General features: G+C 39.1%; 1 protein-coding gene across 1 annotated transcript in view; it reads left to right on the top strand.

Annotated features, from left to right (window-relative positions):
• LOC124290257 (interferon alpha-inducible protein 27-like protein 2A) overlaps positions 1-18494 on the top strand; it is a 117336-nt gene that overhangs the window by 53962 nt on the left and 44880 nt on the right. The gene's annotated exons all lie outside the window — the stretch shown is intronic.

Below are 18494 nucleotides of genomic sequence, written 5' to 3'. Positions count from 1 at the left end.
AAGTTTTCTAAACTCCTTCATTTGTTTTTAGAAACAAGAATACCAAGCCGCCTCCTGTCACCGACAGTCTATTTTCTGGGCCTACCTGCGCCTCCCTGGTGCTCAATGCCATATCCATTTGCAATATTTTTCAAAACACGATAAACAGTGGACAAAGGGATGCCTGTTCCACTTGAATTCACTTTAGCTTATCTGATGTCCTTGTTATAATACTCTAAAATCAACTTCCTCTTCTCTAAATCATCCATACTGAGGATCACTGAAAATGTCGTCTGCTAGCAAGTAAACAAAGGGGGATAACTCTTCACAAACTAATGAAAAAGGATTAACGGACTTGTCTCCCTTGAATGAAACCAAGCACTTGATAGCTGGTCAAGGTTGTTTTTAGTAGAAATCCAATTAAATATATTCCCAAAATTCTCAATAAATTCTGGTCATACTATATTACAGGGGGTATTCGACTGTACATGAAAACCGGATGTTGTACCTCTGCAACAACCCATTTTCCACTGTACAGTGTTCCAGGGACAACCCAGGCTTCACGTTCACGGAAATTACACACACTATTTTGAATAGAACCGGCTTAAAGTGTGTGTGTCTACAGATGAAGCTTTCTTGTAAATGTGTCGAATACAGTGATATAGATGGTTTCTTTCATACAGTGTTTTCCTGTGCAGGCAGATTTTATTATATACATGCCGAATGCATGTATTGTGAATGTTTCAAGCCTTTGTTTTGACTGAAACTAAACTGTACGCTGAAAGGTGGTTGCTACTGTCCCAGGCTGTGACTGTACGGGTAGTTGCTACTGTCCCAGGCTGTGACTGTACGGGTAGTTGCTACTGTCCCAGGCTGTGACTGTATGGGTAGTTGCTACTGTCCCAGGCTGTGACTGTACGGGTAGTTGCTACTGTCCCAGGCTGTGACTGTACGGGTAGTTGCTACGGTCCCAGGCTTTGACTGTACGGGTAGTTGCTACTATCCCAGGCTGTGACTGTACTGGTAGTTGCTACTGTCTCAGGCTGTGACTGTACGGGTAGTTGCTACTGTCCCAGGCTGTGACTGTACGGGTAGTTGCTACTGTCCCAGGCTGTGACTGTACGGGTAGTTGTGCCTTTACAGAGTGACTGAGTCCTGTGATAGGTTTTTGGAACAGGTAATTTCTCAAAGACCTGCATGTTTATTGGTGTATCATAAATAATGTGTCAGTATATCAGTTCCGGGTGGATATTTGTGAACATTTGCAGGTAAATTTGAAGTCCTAGCTATGTATATAGTTAAGATTCAGTTATCCGACAACTTCTTTACTAATTACATCACTGTTACGCCATATGCTATGTTTTGAACACTCATTTAGGAAAATAATTCGTGCTATACTAAAGTGAACATGCTGTTCGACGTGTACTGCACGGATTAAATTCTTTTCAGAAATGAATGATTAGGCCCTAGGCGAGTCTAACATTTCCTTAAAATAGTTACAAGTTGTCACAAGTACCACAACTACGACACTCATATGCGATGGATGCGGGCGAAGCTTCAAAACTAAGTGTGGCTTTAAACTTCAACCTGACTGCATCTACAAGAACAAATGGAGATTCGAATGTGTTCAAGTCAAAACATTGATTACACAACAGTCTCGTTTCCTGCTGACTGGGTTCCGTCCTATTGCGTAACTTAGTACAATAACCAGTCCAGAATTTTGAGACAAATTCATTCAACACGATACATAAATATTAATCAGTATTATTTGATATATCTAACCACTTGTATATTGCAACACTGCGCTCCTTCTAATCCTTGCATGTCGTGCAGCGTGCTCTGTCGTACAGCGTGCTCTGATAAACAGCTCACTGATAATATAGATATTATATGGTCTCTGGTGAGCTTCAGTCGGGGAGCCGCTTGAAATAGACATTTGTCTGATTCCAAATATGTGGAGAAAGTCTTTATATTCTCATATTTAAAATGTTGCATTTGTTAAATGTGGGGAATACCTTAACCATACCGTGAACGTGAAGCCTGGGTTGTCCCTTAAAATCTGTACAGTGGAAAATGGGTTGTTGCAAAGGAGCAACATCCGGTTTTCATGTACAGTCAGTGACCATATATATGCATATATAATATGGTCTCTGGTACAGTCGAATAGGCCCTGTGTATATATTATATCGTCTCTGGTACAGTCGAATAGCCCCTGTGTATGAGCTTCGGCCATTATCATTCATTCTCAATAACTGGGTGCAAATGCGGTCGCCGCCATGCTTCTAATAAACTTCATTAGCAAATGTTATTACGAGTATGGTTGGATAATGCATATGGTACCACCCTGGCCAACATCTATAATGCATAAACAGACCAATAACACAAAAAAGTATATTTGTTACAGCTCCGGCCAATTTGAAATGTTCGTTACTGTCGCCGGTAACAAAACCTTACTTTGCAGTTAAACTTATGCAGTTTGGTATACAAATACTTGGATATTAGTACATTAGGACATTGATATTGGTCAAAAGTTTCATTTTCTGCAAATTGTCAAGACAATGCATTCTTTTTAGACAAATGAATGTGTTCAAATGCCACGTCTCGAGGAAATGTCCGTGACCAATTTTCAGGTTGACATGTACATATGTAGAACAAAGCATACGTTTACATTAATGGTACTTGTCATTTATTTGGGCTCAGAATATCTCTCTGCATAGTATATCTCAATAAACAGAAAACATTCCATGTGTTTAAATAAGAGCGAAATGTGTTACCACCGCCAAATTAGGGAATTGAACTTTTTTTCACATAGTTTAAGTTACATTTAGAACACAAAGTATGCCAGATGGGAAAAGAAAAAAACAATTCAATGTTAGTGTGTGGTTAACGGTAACTTACTGCTTGATTTGCCAGAATATGAAATCTCCGTTACTGAAATGTTCGTTACCAGGATATTCGAACTAAATTGCTTGTGAAGTTCTGATACTATTTTCAAATATCACGTCACTGCTATCCCATATGGGAAGTGAAATAGGAAGTAACGATGTAACGAACATTTCATTTCTAAATAAAAGATTGACATCATCACTTACTGTTTAGTTATTAGTAACGTTTCGGAGTTTACAAAGTAATGTCACTCTGTATTTGATAAGACAGACTTACATTTGGGCAATAGAAACATTACCATAACATCAATAACAACCACAAGGAACATTTCATCCTAGTAACGGACATTTCTGTCTCTTCGATTGGATTAAATTGAGCTTCAGTCCTATTATTTCCAGATTTTTTGTTGCTTGTCTCATGTTAAATAATTACAGCATCATTATTTGAAATTTATACCCCAAAAAGATTGAATGATAATAAGTAGATTTGAGAATAGTTTACTTTCTGCATTTAAACTGTTAAGATTTATGAAGATAATGTCAATTTTTAGTTTGAAAAAAAAATAGATCCCAGGCATGCTTATTGAATCTTTATATGATTGTTTTCAGTTTCAATATTTTGAAATCTGTCCAGTTTAAGTCCATCTGAGGACAAGACAGTGTTTCTGAAGAGATGGCGTTGTCTGAAATGTTCGTTACTTATACATTGGTTTATATTTAGTGGTTGGAAAACTATTAAACCATGTTTCCTCCTTAAATAGACGACACATATGGTTTGTGATTGAACTTTCAGAGGATTTGAAAGTATTTGTCACTTCATGGCATTTTGTTTAATGTGTATCCTGCTTTCCTAAAGTTTGCTTTCACACAGTTTGGTCAATGTTTGCAAGTTCAGTATGTTTTATCCTGCACTGTACTTGCTGGGGATTAGTTAGTCTATCAAGCAAGAACACAGTTACAATGTTAAGGAAACGTGTACTCCAAGGCTTGGTAATAAGGGCCATGACTGCTTTATAGGTGTGTGTTTTCATCGGTTTAGGTGGTTATCCCTTGTTATAACGACCATTTCAGTGTTAGGATTCTCTAAGAGTGTACCTATCTTGTTAACTTGTTATATTTTCAAAAGTTTTCAATTCTTGTTGAATTCCTGTTGGATTTAAGCAGCCCAATATGTTACCCTAGCAAAATAAGTGATTTCACTCAAATACAACGTGATAATTTTTTCAATATTTTCGAGGGCCATTTGCACCGTTAACGTGAGAGCGTTAGTGAAAGTGTCCATGGATACATGAATTAAATAACATGCATACAGTAAATCCTCCATTAGTTCCTGTTTGCATTCGTCGAGGAACAGGGTTCCAGAGTATGTTATTACGCGGCGGGCAATAGCAAGATGACTGTATGGGAGGGTCGGGAGAATTTCAATGGAAATTATTAGTTCCGAACTGTCATTTTTGTTTATTTTCGTTTCTGAAGCCTCGTAATCTGTGAAGTGATGAACGTTTCACAGTCGTCGATATGTTGATTTTCAATAGCTACGCGAATTTAAAATTGATGAAAAATATGATGATAAATTAATTATGCTAGGATTATATGGCAAAAATGCAAAAACATACATTGACTTCGTTTTCTTTCAGATCTAACATTTTTTACCCTTGGCAGATAAAGTTAAACTTCAAAAAGGTTTCATTTGTTATCATGATCACGAAGATGGAAATATTAATGGGGACAAAAGATGACTACATTTTCCAATTAATTCCAAGACGAAACTTAATTTCACCCTCGTTTATCAATGTAAGGATGCACCCTTATACTACAATTGCGCTTGTTGGGTTGCGTAGCAGAGATCTCTACCTAGTAGATACATGGAATCATGGGATATAACCAGGGTAGTCTCGGGAGAAAAACAATCACAAATGCAACAACCAGTCCACGGAAATTGCTATGGATCAGTGCCCCTTTAATTTAAAGTTTAATTAATAATCTTTGCCTAATTAACTAACCCCTTTGACTGTTTATCAACAAAAATCACACATACAGTACTTATTTTTGTTTTGGCCGAAAGACCTTTTACAAAATGTAATTTATATTTCCATCACCGACACATAAATGGGAAAATAATATTAATGACATGAAAAAACACGAAACCTTGGTATACTGATGACAATAGAAACTGTGTTTTCAGGCCATTCTCGTCATCACTTTTATAATGCTATTTTTGAAACCCTTCAGGAAACGGAAAACAAAAGCCAAGTCCATGAAGGGGCTGAAACCCTGTTTAAAATGGCCCCCGCGCTCACCGACAGCCCGACCTACTTTTCTATTCCAGCTTTTCTATTCAAAGCTGAATGGAGGGTGGTGTTGAAAGTACATACTACCACAGTCGAGACTGGGGCCTACCTTTAGAATACAGCACCACAAACTTTAAAAATACGTCATAATACCCTTTTACGTAATGTAATGTGATTTTGTTCGAAAGCACGTCCTCGAAACGATGCCCTATGACGCCTGCATGGCAACGCGGTTGTCTGGCTCAGCGAGTACGTATAAGCTCTGCTCACTGGTGTTTCATCTCTACGAGCTTTGTCATTGTATAAGCCCAACGGTGTTGAGAGTTTCCAGTAGTTGTATACCGGCGGATGCGCAATATTTTGCAAGCACCAGTTTGAAATATTTTTCTTTTTTCACTAATACGCTCATATTTACTTGTATTACGGGGTGCTGAGGTGTTATATTTTGTGTATTTTGTATTTTGTAGTTTTTAAATGTACATAATCAAATATAGTAGGTACATGTCCGGTAGTTCGGTCAATGCATTCTATTTATTAGGATTATTTCAAGGGATTAGGGTAAGGGTTAGGGCTGAGGGGTTAGGGTTAGGGTTAGGGCCCTAATCCAATGTAGTAGGTACATGTTCGGTGTAATACGTGAGTACCATTTGTTGTTTTTCCTTTTGCATTTTAATACTTTTTTTCACACAAAAACGGGAAACCGAAAACGTCGAAAGTACATTATGAAATGGGTTAATGTAGAAATTTTGGGCTAATGGAAATTGGTCTGGAATTTGCACTCAAGACTCTTTCACACGCAACATATATTTTGTAAAGTAATGATTCGAAGGCTAACTCACCCGAGTGCCGTCACTACACAAGCTCATGTTTCCCTCGTTCCTTAGTGCGATCCACATTATCCTTACAGTGTTCCCTACATCACTTTTCTGTCACAAAATCACCGATTTATATAAAAGCGCGTCATTCATGCACACACCTTGAAATCTACGTCTGACGCCTGACGTCAACAACCCTTTTCAGTTTCAGGCATATCGGCTCATTCCACGCCACACGTTATTTTGCAGATTACGGAATGGGACGAGTGTGCCAAATGGCATCGGGTCCATTCGGCAATTGTCCGTAGATTAAAATCACGAGACACCAAGTCTACCTCTAACCTTCGTAATTGTCCGTGACCTATTCGACTCTTTCCGTTCATTTCCGTGACTGTCACAGGAATGACTCGATAAATTTGCACATTGTGCAACAGTGTGGACGTAGATCAGTCGGTTAGCTGTAGAGCTTACAATCCGAAGGTCGCGGGTTCGCGTCCGACGGGTTCCCACAAACTGGTTGCTTGTCTTAATGACACGTGACCTACGGCAGAGATCGTTCTCATGAGAAGTTGTGGTGCTGTATTGTAAAGATGCTCCCAAACATAAGCTGGTTCCCGGCTCCCTTTGCGCGCGCTAACGTTCGCCAGAGCTAGGAGCCGGTATAGGCTGCCATTTAAAACGCTCTGCTCGTTTATTTGACGTCACATCCGGATTGGTGACACTGGTAAGTTCTGGAAATCATAAAGTTAACGTTGTGCAAGAATTGCGCTTACATGGTATATTGCGAGATGGGGCCCAGTTTACTCCAAAACATCGCTCACACCATTGTATTGTTACGTCGTCAGCTGTGATGACGTCATTAAAATCATATTGTGACGTAAAGTCCGAATGACGTCACAAATGAGCAGTTCCAGATGCTTAGCTGGGCCCCGTCTCGCATATCGCAATAGGGCCGGTAAGTAGGTCACGGCGAGAGCACCTTTAGAATACAGCACCACAACTTCTCGTGAGGACGATCTCTGCCGTAGGTCACGTGTCATTAAGACAAGCAACCAGTTTGTGAGAACCCGTCGGACGCGAACCCGCGACCTTCGGATTGTTAGCTCGACAGCTAACCGACTGAGCTACGTCCACACTGTTGCACAATGTGCAAATTTATCGAGTCATTCCTGTGACGTCACGGAAATGAACGGAAAGAGTCGAATAGGTCACGGACAATATTATGAATGCTACGGGTAGACTTGGTGTCTCGTGATTTTATTCTCCGGACAGTTGCCGAATGGATCCGATGCCATTTGGCACACTCGTCCCATTCCGTAATCTACAAATTAACGTGTGGCGTGGAATGAGCCGATATGCCTGAAACTGAAAAGGGTTGTTGACGTCAGGCGTCAGACGTAGATTTCAAGGTGTGTGCATGAATGACGCGCTTTTATATAAATCGGTGATTTTGTGACAGAAAAGTGATGTAGGGAACACTGTAAGGATAATGTGGATCGCACTAAGGAACGAGGGAAACATGAGCATGTGTAGTGACGGCACTCGGGTGAGTTAGCCTTCGAATCATTACTTTACAAAATATATGTTGCGTGTGAAAGAGTCTTGAGTGTAAATTCCAGACCAATTTCCATTAGCCCAAAATTTCTACATTAACCCATTTCATAATGTACTTTCGACGTTTTTGGTTTCCCGTTTTTGTGTGAAAAAAAGTATTAAAATGCAAAAAGGAAAAACAACAAATGGTACTCACACCGGACATGTACCTGCTATATTGGATAAGGTCCCTAACCCTAACCCTAAACCCTCAGCCCTAACCCTAACCCTAACCCCTTGAAATAATCCTAATAAATTAGAATGCATTGACCGAACCACCGGACATGTACCTACTATATTCCATTAGGTCCCCAACCCCAACCCTTACCCTAAACCCTAAGCCCTAACCCCAACCCTAGTCCTAGCCCTAGCCCTAGCCCTAACCCTAACCCTAACCCTGAATTAATCCTAATAAATAGAATGCATTGACCCAAGATTGACCGAACCGGCACAAACACGACTGACGTGTCTAGTGTAATGCATTATTACCGCTTCGAAAAATAAAATACTAATAAAACACTTTTCTATGTAATGGTGCAAATTACTGAATGACAAAAATATATATGTAAATCAAAAAAATTACAAAATACAAAATACACAAAACATAACACCTCAGCACCCCGTAATACAAATATATATGAGCGTATTAGTGAAAAAAGAAAAATATTTCAAACTGGTGCTTGCAAAATATTGCGCATCCGCCGGTATACAACTACTGGAAACTCTCAACATCGTTGGGCTTATGCAATGAAATAGCTCGTAGAGATGAAACACCAGTGAGCGGAGCTTATACGCACTCGCTGAGCCAGACAACCGCGTTGCCATGCAGGCGTCATAGGGCATTGTTTCGAGAACGTGCTTTCGAACAAAATCACATTACATTACGTAAAAGGGTATTATGACGTATTTTTAAAGTTTGTGGTGCTGTATTCTAAAGGTAGGCCCGTTGTTTAGTACTTCCGGTGACAAACAACCTTTTTTTGGCAATGGCGATAACACTGTTACATGGGGTATGCCGTGGATAATCATACTCGACACTGGCTGTGTGAATCAGAAACCTATGCCATGTAACATATATATATAGGAGCCTCACGCACACAATAGAATGTATATAATTAGGTATCCGGTATTCTGTAAGTGCACCGAACTCTACAGTGTGGGAACACTCTGATGGTCAGTGTTTTTTGATTGGTAAGGTAAGGTAGGTAAGGCTTTTAAATAAAGGGGGGTATCCCCTTTACCCCCATTATCTTACCTTTTTTTAGCTTTAATATTGTTTAATATTTAATATTGAACGCTGCTTCAACACGGCCTTCATTCATGGCGTGCCGTTGCTAAGGAAACAAAACGGAAGTGTGCAAAAATAAATGCGCAATCAAAATGGCGGATAGGTATCCGGTATTCTGTAATCTTGCCAAGAGTTCCTTTTCCCAGTATGCATTTGAATAAAATTTCAACACACGATTACTTTTTACTCTGTTTACGTCAGTGAACGCTGTTAAAATCCCCAGTTTAGGTCTCCTAAACCGGAAGTAAGGTGAGGAATTCGATTTTAACCTTATTTTTTACCTTAAAGTCGTATTTTTATTGGATCGCTCGCAGGCTCGCGCTCTCTGTTTCTTCTCTATATAGGAGCCTCACGCACACAATAAAATGTATATAATTAGGTATCCGGTATTCTGTAAGTGTACCCAGAGTTGTCACAGCGTCGTCTTCAGGCTGGCCCATTCATTAGTCGAGGTAAGTTTGTTGCATGGATTTCTTTGTTTTCATTTAAAGGCTGGTATTGTTTAAGCATGGCACGCACAGTAAGGGTGGAGTTGACGGAAAGAGTTCCTTCCGCCTCCAACTCTAAACCTAACCCTAAACCTAACCCTAAACCTAGCCCTAACTTAAATTTTGGACTTTTAATCATTTTGTGTGTTCTCTAGTAATTGTTGCGTTAAGTTTCGTTTATAATTCTAGAATATTTATACATATTGTTTGGGATGGGGGAACGTGAGGAACTCTTACCAAGTTGACATGTGTGCAGATTGGTGAATTGTTTGATTGCATTTGATATCTTACAGTGGCAGGCAGGTATCCGGTATAATGCATGTGTACATAAAAAACTGTGTTAATAAATGAGGTATCTTGCAGTTGGAATTATCCAGAAGATAACTTAATGTGCAATGAAAATCCAGGTTTAATTCTAAAAAAATAAATGTAATGAATTAAATAATAATTTAATAGCGCGTAAACAATGATGATTATATCCACACTTTGATTGATACCAATAGCTCTGAATAGGTGTCTCTCACAAAGGTATTCTACAATATGAGCTTGATTAATATATTATTACAACTCCATTTAGCCTTTGTTTATGGTGCAGCATGTTCAGTTAAACATAACATCCACATGCTTAATTTATCAATAATATCTTGATGTCAACATTGTAAGGAACTGTTTACATTTTATTAAGTATATCATACTTGGTCTCACGTGTGTTATGTATTTTTTTCAGTTGGAACAGATGCACATCTTTAAGAGGAGAAAGAAGGAGGAATAGATTTATTTATCACCACAATTACCATTGACATCAAGAGCAACACAAACTGAAACAGACCTTTAGATTTCTTTTAACATCTGGTGGTCAAGCAATATACATTGCAAATGAAGAAACAGCAAGACATTGAAGTGTTGTATATACAGTTATAAAACATAATAAAGCCCTACACATCATCCTTTGGACACTTGCTGGAACAGGAAATGCTTGTAACAAGCAAGGTGTTGTGGAAAGTCTTGTGACATCTTGGGACTCTCAGATAATTCAGTGAGAATTTAGATGAGTGACCATGAAAGAACATTTGTATTCCAGATGATACTGTTACAGTATTTTTTCAGGTTTAGCATCTGGGAAATGCAAAGAATGTTTGATATGTTATCAGTAATTATGTCTTTGGAATAAAATTGCAGAATAGTTCTAAAACTTGTTTTTTGTTTTTAAGTGTGGATAACGCAAGCACAAATTGAATGGTTTGGAAGATTTCTGCTTTTAGCCATGATATTGATTGACAGTAAATATACAACGATGGATGTAGGAGATTAGATTTTCAGTGTATATAGCAAAGGTTTCCAAGTGAGAGAGTTGGGTTTTACACCGCTTTTAGCAATATTCCAGCAACATCATGCTGGGGAGAGCAGCAATGGGCTTCACACTTTGCACACATGTGGGGAATCAAACCCGGGCCTTCAGTGTGACAAATGTCAACAGTTTAACCACTAGGTTACCCTACTTCTCCAGTTTCCATGAAAAAAACATATTTACCAATTAAAAAATTCTAGTCAATGCATAGGCATGTGATTTACATGACATTGAATTTTGTTGAAATATGAAATTTTGTTTTTATTTGCTGTAAGATTACAACACTGGTTCATAGCACAATAACCAGTACACATTATTCTTTTTCCATTATTTTACAACATATTGGTCTAACTGTATAGTTGAAAATATGGAATGCCAGTTGACAACCTTGGCCTCACTGGCAGAATATTTGGAATATATAAGTTACTAAAAATGGGTGAAAAACACTGTATTACATGACAAGTAATCATACTCATGCTGCTATCAGCCAGTGTCTGCAGAATCTACAGTCATGACATAGTATATATGCACATTTAGTTTCCCCATGTATTGATCAGTATATTTTACAATACAGGAAATGTCTTTGAGTGATTACTCCATATTTTGAGTGTATTTGGTCTTGCATTTTTGCCAATTTTGCTGTGTGCTGCTTCATATTTTGCTTACAGCATAGCAGAACCTCACCCCTGCATAACCAAGAACTAAGTAACACTCATGTACTTTAGATCATGCTACATAGTTCACTCACTCCAAGACATCTAGTACAAAGTGTGTTAAATATTGTCAAACAACCAGTTTTTATATATCACCTCTAAAATAATGTTTACATAATTTGATAAATAATTGTTTCATGATGAATATTCATATGGCTGAGGGTTTTCACATTTTTGTTTTGAATATCTGACAGTAGTAACCGAAATAATTGTAACCATGCCATCAAGGTTATTTTGTCGAGCTGTTGATTGATTTGTGACACTATGACTTCTTGTGTGAATAAAAACGTCACCATAAATGGGAAAGTTCATATATTTATAAAAAAAAATTATAATGTTACAAGAACTGCTATTTATTCCAGGCATTGGGAAAGACAGGGGCCATTTTGCACATTAGAATAAACATGCCCCATTAAAATTTTGAAGTTTACTATTGATACAAGGGCAGTGGCCCATTCTAAATTCAGAAAATGGCTAATAATCCTGAAATTGTCGAAGGTCTCCATCCCAATCCCTGTATTCAATATATCATTATCAGTATATTTACAGCATGGCAAAGAAACAATCTGACACATGCAGATCCCTGTCATCTATCTAAAGTAAAATTTATAATGCATTTTCTTTCACATTTGCAAAACAACAAACAATTTATTTCTTGTATCTTTGAGTCATTCTGTCACCTGAACTTGCACACAGTCATCCCTTGGACTTGGAAGAGAGTAAAATTAATAAGCCTACCAACTAGTTTATAAAGTATTTATATTAGTACCTCAAGTATTTATACACACGCATTTTGCATTGCATTAAGCCAATTGTCTCTATTGAATATTTTGTAACTATCCCAAATTAAAAAACTATTTTTTACATATCAATATTGATATTTGTTAGAAACTATTTGATCTCAAATAGTTCCTAACAAATATAAATATATTGAATATGTAAAAAATAGTTTTTAATTTGGAATAGTTACAAAATATTGCTGCAGCATAACAAATGTATTTAGAAAATAGATAACAAATTAAACAAACAAAAATATTCTATTTGGAATTACATACTTTAATTGAAAAGGGAAATGACAGAGTCAATGTGGCCAAATATGAATAGAACATCAACTTGATAAAGTTGGTAACACATGGCTGTTTTATGAATAGCAGTATATTAATTAATAGTTTTATTACTTCAATATAAATACAGTTTACTCAAATGCATTTTACGTTAACCATGTCATTGGTTCCCGAAATACAGTTTTGTGACAACAAACACTGTCCGCGATACTGAAAAGAAACACGTTTAGCGATAGAACTGCACTGGTTGTCAAAAATATATTATAGCTAAAGAAAGGTACTCATATGTTTTCGAATTGACTCATGGTTGTCGGTTGTCAGTAAGGAACCGATAATCCTTGAAGGAATAATAATTTTTCGATCTGTTACGACTGTCACCAGCTATGACAGCCAAGCATGGTAGTACACTTGGTCCGGTCTAGTAAGGTCATATTAGGCGGTCGCGCAATTTGGCACCACAACTGGTTCATGCGTATTCGCTTGTCACCGGAAATCTAGTAGCGGAAGTAGTGCCTCGCGAGACTTACGGGCCCTATATACGAGCCGGTACAGGCCAAAGAGACGATGGCTGTGAAGGCCTACGAAAACCAACATTGACAATGTTATGTCATTTTCCATTGGTTGCTATTTTTAGACGGCCGCGCTGTCCTTCATTGGAAGACGTCCAAAACACATTTTGTATCGTTTTTAAAAATCGGTCGTGCAGGCGTTTGAAAGACCTTTGAAAATATGAATTGTTCTTATTTCTTGGAAACTTCTTTTTCAAAATTCTTACATTCTGTTATTTTACATATATGATGTCAATATTCACGAGAAATAACAGTGAACGTAAATATTCGTTTTATTTGTGTGAAAGGATCGTTGCTTTCCAAATGCACACCCTAATTTCCCTATGCGACAAAGATCTTTATTATGAGCTTGTGAGAAAACTGTGAACGAATAAAATCATCTCTGATGCATGAACGAGACAAATATGCAGGTAATTTATACATGTGGACATCGGTGGAGCAAATTAAAACTCGTATTGCAAATATTCTAAACTTCCTCGGAGATGACATTAGAAAGGTATGTGTGTTTTAGAGCGTGTAGTTGCGCCAACATTGGCACAAAATCAGTAGTAAGTCGGAAAATGAATTTATACGATTTTGTGGCGATATATAAGTATTGATTTATTAACTTAGAAAAGGCTGACTTTGTCCTGTAGACACTTTAGTACAGCAACAAGAAAACTTTTGATGCAATGCATCAACACCGCGGCAAACTCTTTGTTCATCAATTTTCACCAAATATTAAATCAATATGGGTAGGCTCTTGTCATCAATACAAAGTGGTTATATGAATGTTGTATACAGTCTGGAATAGACGAAAAATGACGTCATCATCGAACACCTGGCTGACCTCATTTCACAGGGGTGTCAATGACCTTGTACTGAGCTGACCTTGGGATAAACCACTTTCCAAGGGGTATTTTTAGACTCAAGTGGGCAATATAAGGCCCCCGAACACTCCCCATGTAGATTTACATGTGTAAAAGTGTGATGTTCATTGTACAATACTGTGTGTATTTGTGACAATTTGAGAATAAATCAATTTTGGTTGTCATTGGTTGACGTGGTGTATAAAAGTCCTAACAAAAAGGTAGGTGAAGGGAGAGCAGAGTGGCACAGTGGAAGCGCACTGGGCTCATAACCCAGAGGACCGTGGATCGAAACCACGCCCTGCTAGCAACATGTTTTTTAGGAGTTAGAATTAGGGCTAGCATACATCTATATAAAGGACAGAAACGGTGATTTAGCTTCATTTAGCCGTGGACCCGTGATAGTGACACTTCATCTGAAACCTCTGTTTGAGAGTCAGTATTCATTCTGAACAAGAAAATGCACAGAAGATACTGAAGACCCTATTTGGACGATCCTAAGAAATGGACCAAATATTACTATTTGCAGGCTAAAGGATATCCCAATCCCTTTGCAGGCGAACGGGGAAACTGAAGCCAAAATAATGACTTCCTCCCAGTGTCGCACAAAGAAACGGAAGACGAGTTTTTAGATAAAAGCAGCTAGTAGACAGGTTCTTTGCCATTTAGACTCGGACCACCATGCAGTCAGCAAAGTGTCCCGTGTGCTATCAGACGTTTTCCAGAAGGGATGCCATACTTAGACATCTCAGGAATCAACACAGACGAGCAATGTAGCCACCACCACCACCACCACGAGCACCACACCATCACCACCACCACCACCACGAGCACCACCACCACCACCACCACCACCACGAGCACAACCACCACGACCACGACCACGAGCACCACCACAAGTACCATCACCTATGACGCAACCAGTGCAACCACATGTGGGTGCTTTGGAAGAATTTAGACTGATACACCCCTTCACCATGATTGTCTCAGGGCCCACCTCCTGTGGGAAAACGTACTTAGTGAAACAGATTCTAGAATGGATGAACATTAAACCTTATCCTCAACGTATTATTTGGCTCTACAAACGCTCTCAAACCCATGTTTATCCCTAAGGCGATCTCGAAAAATGGCAGCCCTAGTATAATCTGTTTACGGAAGGAACCTTCGTAACTCAGTGAAACCCATGTATTTTATCCCACACAACGAAGAAACTGCCTATCTGCTTCTGGCAGGACTTTGGCGAGGCAAATGTATCCAGGTAACACAGACCGTTTCATGGAGCCGTTTCAAAGGGCTATCCAGAAACCATATGGCTACTTGTTGGTTGATCTAAAACCCCAAACACCTCCCCATTTGCGACTTTGCCCCAATGCATTCAGCTTAAATGGAGACATCCAAGCTAGGACCATTCAGTCCGAGTTAGACTTTCGGCGTGAGCAGACGTGTGAAGAAAACTTCCCAGCCATGCCATCTTGTGATGACTGTGGACTCATGTTTCAAGACGTGCATGATTTGCAAAAAACACAGAAGAAACTGGTGTCCTGTAAAGTCTTCAGTGGGTCCACCGGGAATACCTCAAGTTAAAAGGAAGTGGGAGGAAGACGACAACTTCTCTCCTGTGAAGGCACCACGTACACTGTCAGATTGTGACTATTTTGGTCAAGTGTTTAGCAATAACCACAACTTACAAAGACATTTACAAGATAAACAATGTCCTGAAGTGGAAAATGATGATGATGATGAATCATTAAACGATGTCACACAAAACAACAGGAAAAAAAAGATGGCTGATCTCGAAGAGCAAGGTATAAGACAAATGTATTCACGTACACGTGAGCTGAATAAAGACTTTTTTGGATGAGAAACGACAGCTGTACATGAAAAGAGGTTTAAACGAAGACACGATTCAAGCCAAACTGAACAAATCCATGTGGAGCACGTTTAAAGAGACGTATGCCCGGTTTATTACTTATCTGTACCATATGCATTATGGTCCAAATACACAAGGAATACTGAAACAAGTAGGAGACACAAATAATCTGTATCATGACGTGTTTTCCAATCTGTACCAATATAAGTCTTGGGTCGAAGGCATGACTGAAGATGATAATGCAGACATAACATCTGATGAAGAGAGTGAAGGCCAGATGGATGAGGAAGGGTAATAAGACAACAGATGTAAAGTAGACTTCTGGGAGCGCTCCTATCCCGTAGTTTAACTCGTTTGAAACGGAGCTAATAAAAAAAATGAAATCAGTTTATCTTTTATTTTTGTCATGTATACCTCGTTAGGAGCCACATTAACTTGGTGCGCCTAGTGGCAGCAAGGTGCTCCCCGGGGAGTTGAGAATGGTAATATGGCTGTGATTGACATCCAAGGAAGCATTTGAGCATGCATGCGGGATGGACTATAGTGCTATATAAATACCCATATAATAATAATATACACCAGTGCGTTGTCATACTCTTTCATGCTAACACTATACAATTACACCCCATTCCTGATGAAATTTTAGAAAGTTGAAAGTTGCATTCCCAAATATGATGTACAAACCCCATGACGAGAATGCACATTTCTACAGTCAAAGCTGACACGCCCTAGCTAGTGTTCATTCTAACGAACATTTTTTATTTATGGGTGTTTTTACACTCGCGAGAAATGTCGTCAGGCTAACTGTCGACATAAACCTCCCTCCCTCTGCCACAGCAGTGCCCCCCGCCCCTCCCCTACCCCTCCCGTCACAGTATAGTCCCACACACGCAAATGTGGGTCACCAGATCGCGTCTAGACACACGACACAATCCCAGATATAACATATGTTATATTTACATGGAAGGTGCAATATTAGTCTCATGTGTTTTGGTGGTTGATTCATTCAATACAATCACAAAAATATTGGATTTGGGTATAACATCTCAATATCATCCCTGATTCCTAAATTTATGGCATTACAAGGCAGGATACAATGACAATATGGATTGGATATTCAAATATGGAATGTGAATAGCGGTAGGTTTGAAATACATTTGAAATTCTATTGAGTTGGGTTGTTTTGGTGATGGTCAAGACAAACTCAAACCATTTTCATGTGGCATTGAACGCTGATTGCATTGAACAAATGTGTTATAAAACCCGTGAACTGAACCCGTATAATTTCTTTTACACATATGTGTGCACATGTTAGACTAGACTAATGTTTAGTCTCTGAATGTATTATCTTGATAGTAACAAACAAACCTATTTAAATTGAAAAGGAGTCCCGGAAGACCTGGGGGAAATCTAGACTTCATTTAGAGCCTTAGCACTGCAGGGAGGGCTAGGCTGTAGGCAAAATAATATGGTTCAGGGACCGTGAGACAGGCTAATGTTAGACCAATGGTTTTGAATACAACTTGAGGAGGTATCATATTGCACCTTGGCTGAGTGAGACGAGGGAAGTGTGTGAAGGCAGCCAGTTTAATTCCCCATGCCTCAACGGCGCGCGCTCTGAGATAACAGATTTTCTCCACAGGCCACAGAAAAGGTTATTGAGTATGGAAAATATAAACATTTTGTAAGAGGACAAAATGATAACTTCAACTCACTGTCAGAGGGTTTTTTTAATAGGTAAGATTGAAACCGGATGAAACTAGTTTGTGGTCAGTGGTCAAGTGAGTTCCGTAGGTGCTATGCGCTGATTGGTGCAAATTAATGGCGTGATGTCATGGTGTGATGCTATGATGTGTTTCCCACGGGGTGCGCGGCCATTGACCCCTCAGTCAGCGTGAGTCACACCGGAGTGAATTTAATAGTTGCTGATTGGTCCAAAATAATGGCGTGATGTCATGGTGTGATGCTGTGATGTCACGCCGGATCCCACGGTCATTGACACCCCTGTGAAATGAGGTCAGCCAGGTGTTCGATGATGACGTCATTTTTCGTCTATTCCAGCCTGTATACAACATATGAAATTGAGCAATATAGATAAGGTGTGAAAACGAAGGCGGTGCAAACTGTACTTGTTTAAAATGTAAACAAATCATAACAATTCAGATCTTTAGCTTTAAGATTATGAACATTTGATAATTAGTTGGTTTGAACATACTTTAAGAGTCGTACGCACATCCAGGACCACGCAAGCGCAATTCTCGCACAACGTACACTTTTCAGACTTTATATTATTCAGTACGACGGAGTCCAGCTTGACCAAACGTCAAATAAACGAGCAGGGTGCCGTTCCACTAACCGATCTTAGCCCTACGCCAATCGTAAACCCCTTAAATCCCAATCTTAATAGCGTGACGTTAAGATCGGCATACCGTTCCACTAACCAATCTTACCTAAGTCAATCGTAAAGTTAAGATCCAAAGTCTAAGCTGCTCATGACCAGCTTAGGATCGCTAAAATCAATCGTAGAGAAACCAAAATGGCGACTTTCATTATTGTATGTGATTGATCTTAGTTAAGATCGGTTAGTGGAACGGCACCCAGAGCGTTTTAAATGGCAGCCTATACCGGCTCCTAGCTTTGTCGAACGTTAGCGCGCGCAAAGGGAGCCGGGAACCAGCTTATTCCAGATGCTACCATGGGAGACAGCCGAAACGGCCGGCTGATGACATTTCACTGCCGTACC

The sequence above is a fragment of the Haliotis rubra genome, unplaced genomic scaffold, assembly GCF_003918875.1.
Source record: "Haliotis rubra isolate DU_JTF1 unplaced genomic scaffold, ASM391887v1 Scf46, whole genome shotgun sequence".
Classification (NCBI taxonomy): domain Eukaryota; kingdom Metazoa; phylum Mollusca; class Gastropoda; order Lepetellida; family Haliotidae; genus Haliotis; species Haliotis rubra.
Note: the sequence above shows the minus strand (reverse complement) of the source record. Positions and strands in the feature narration are given on the sequence as shown.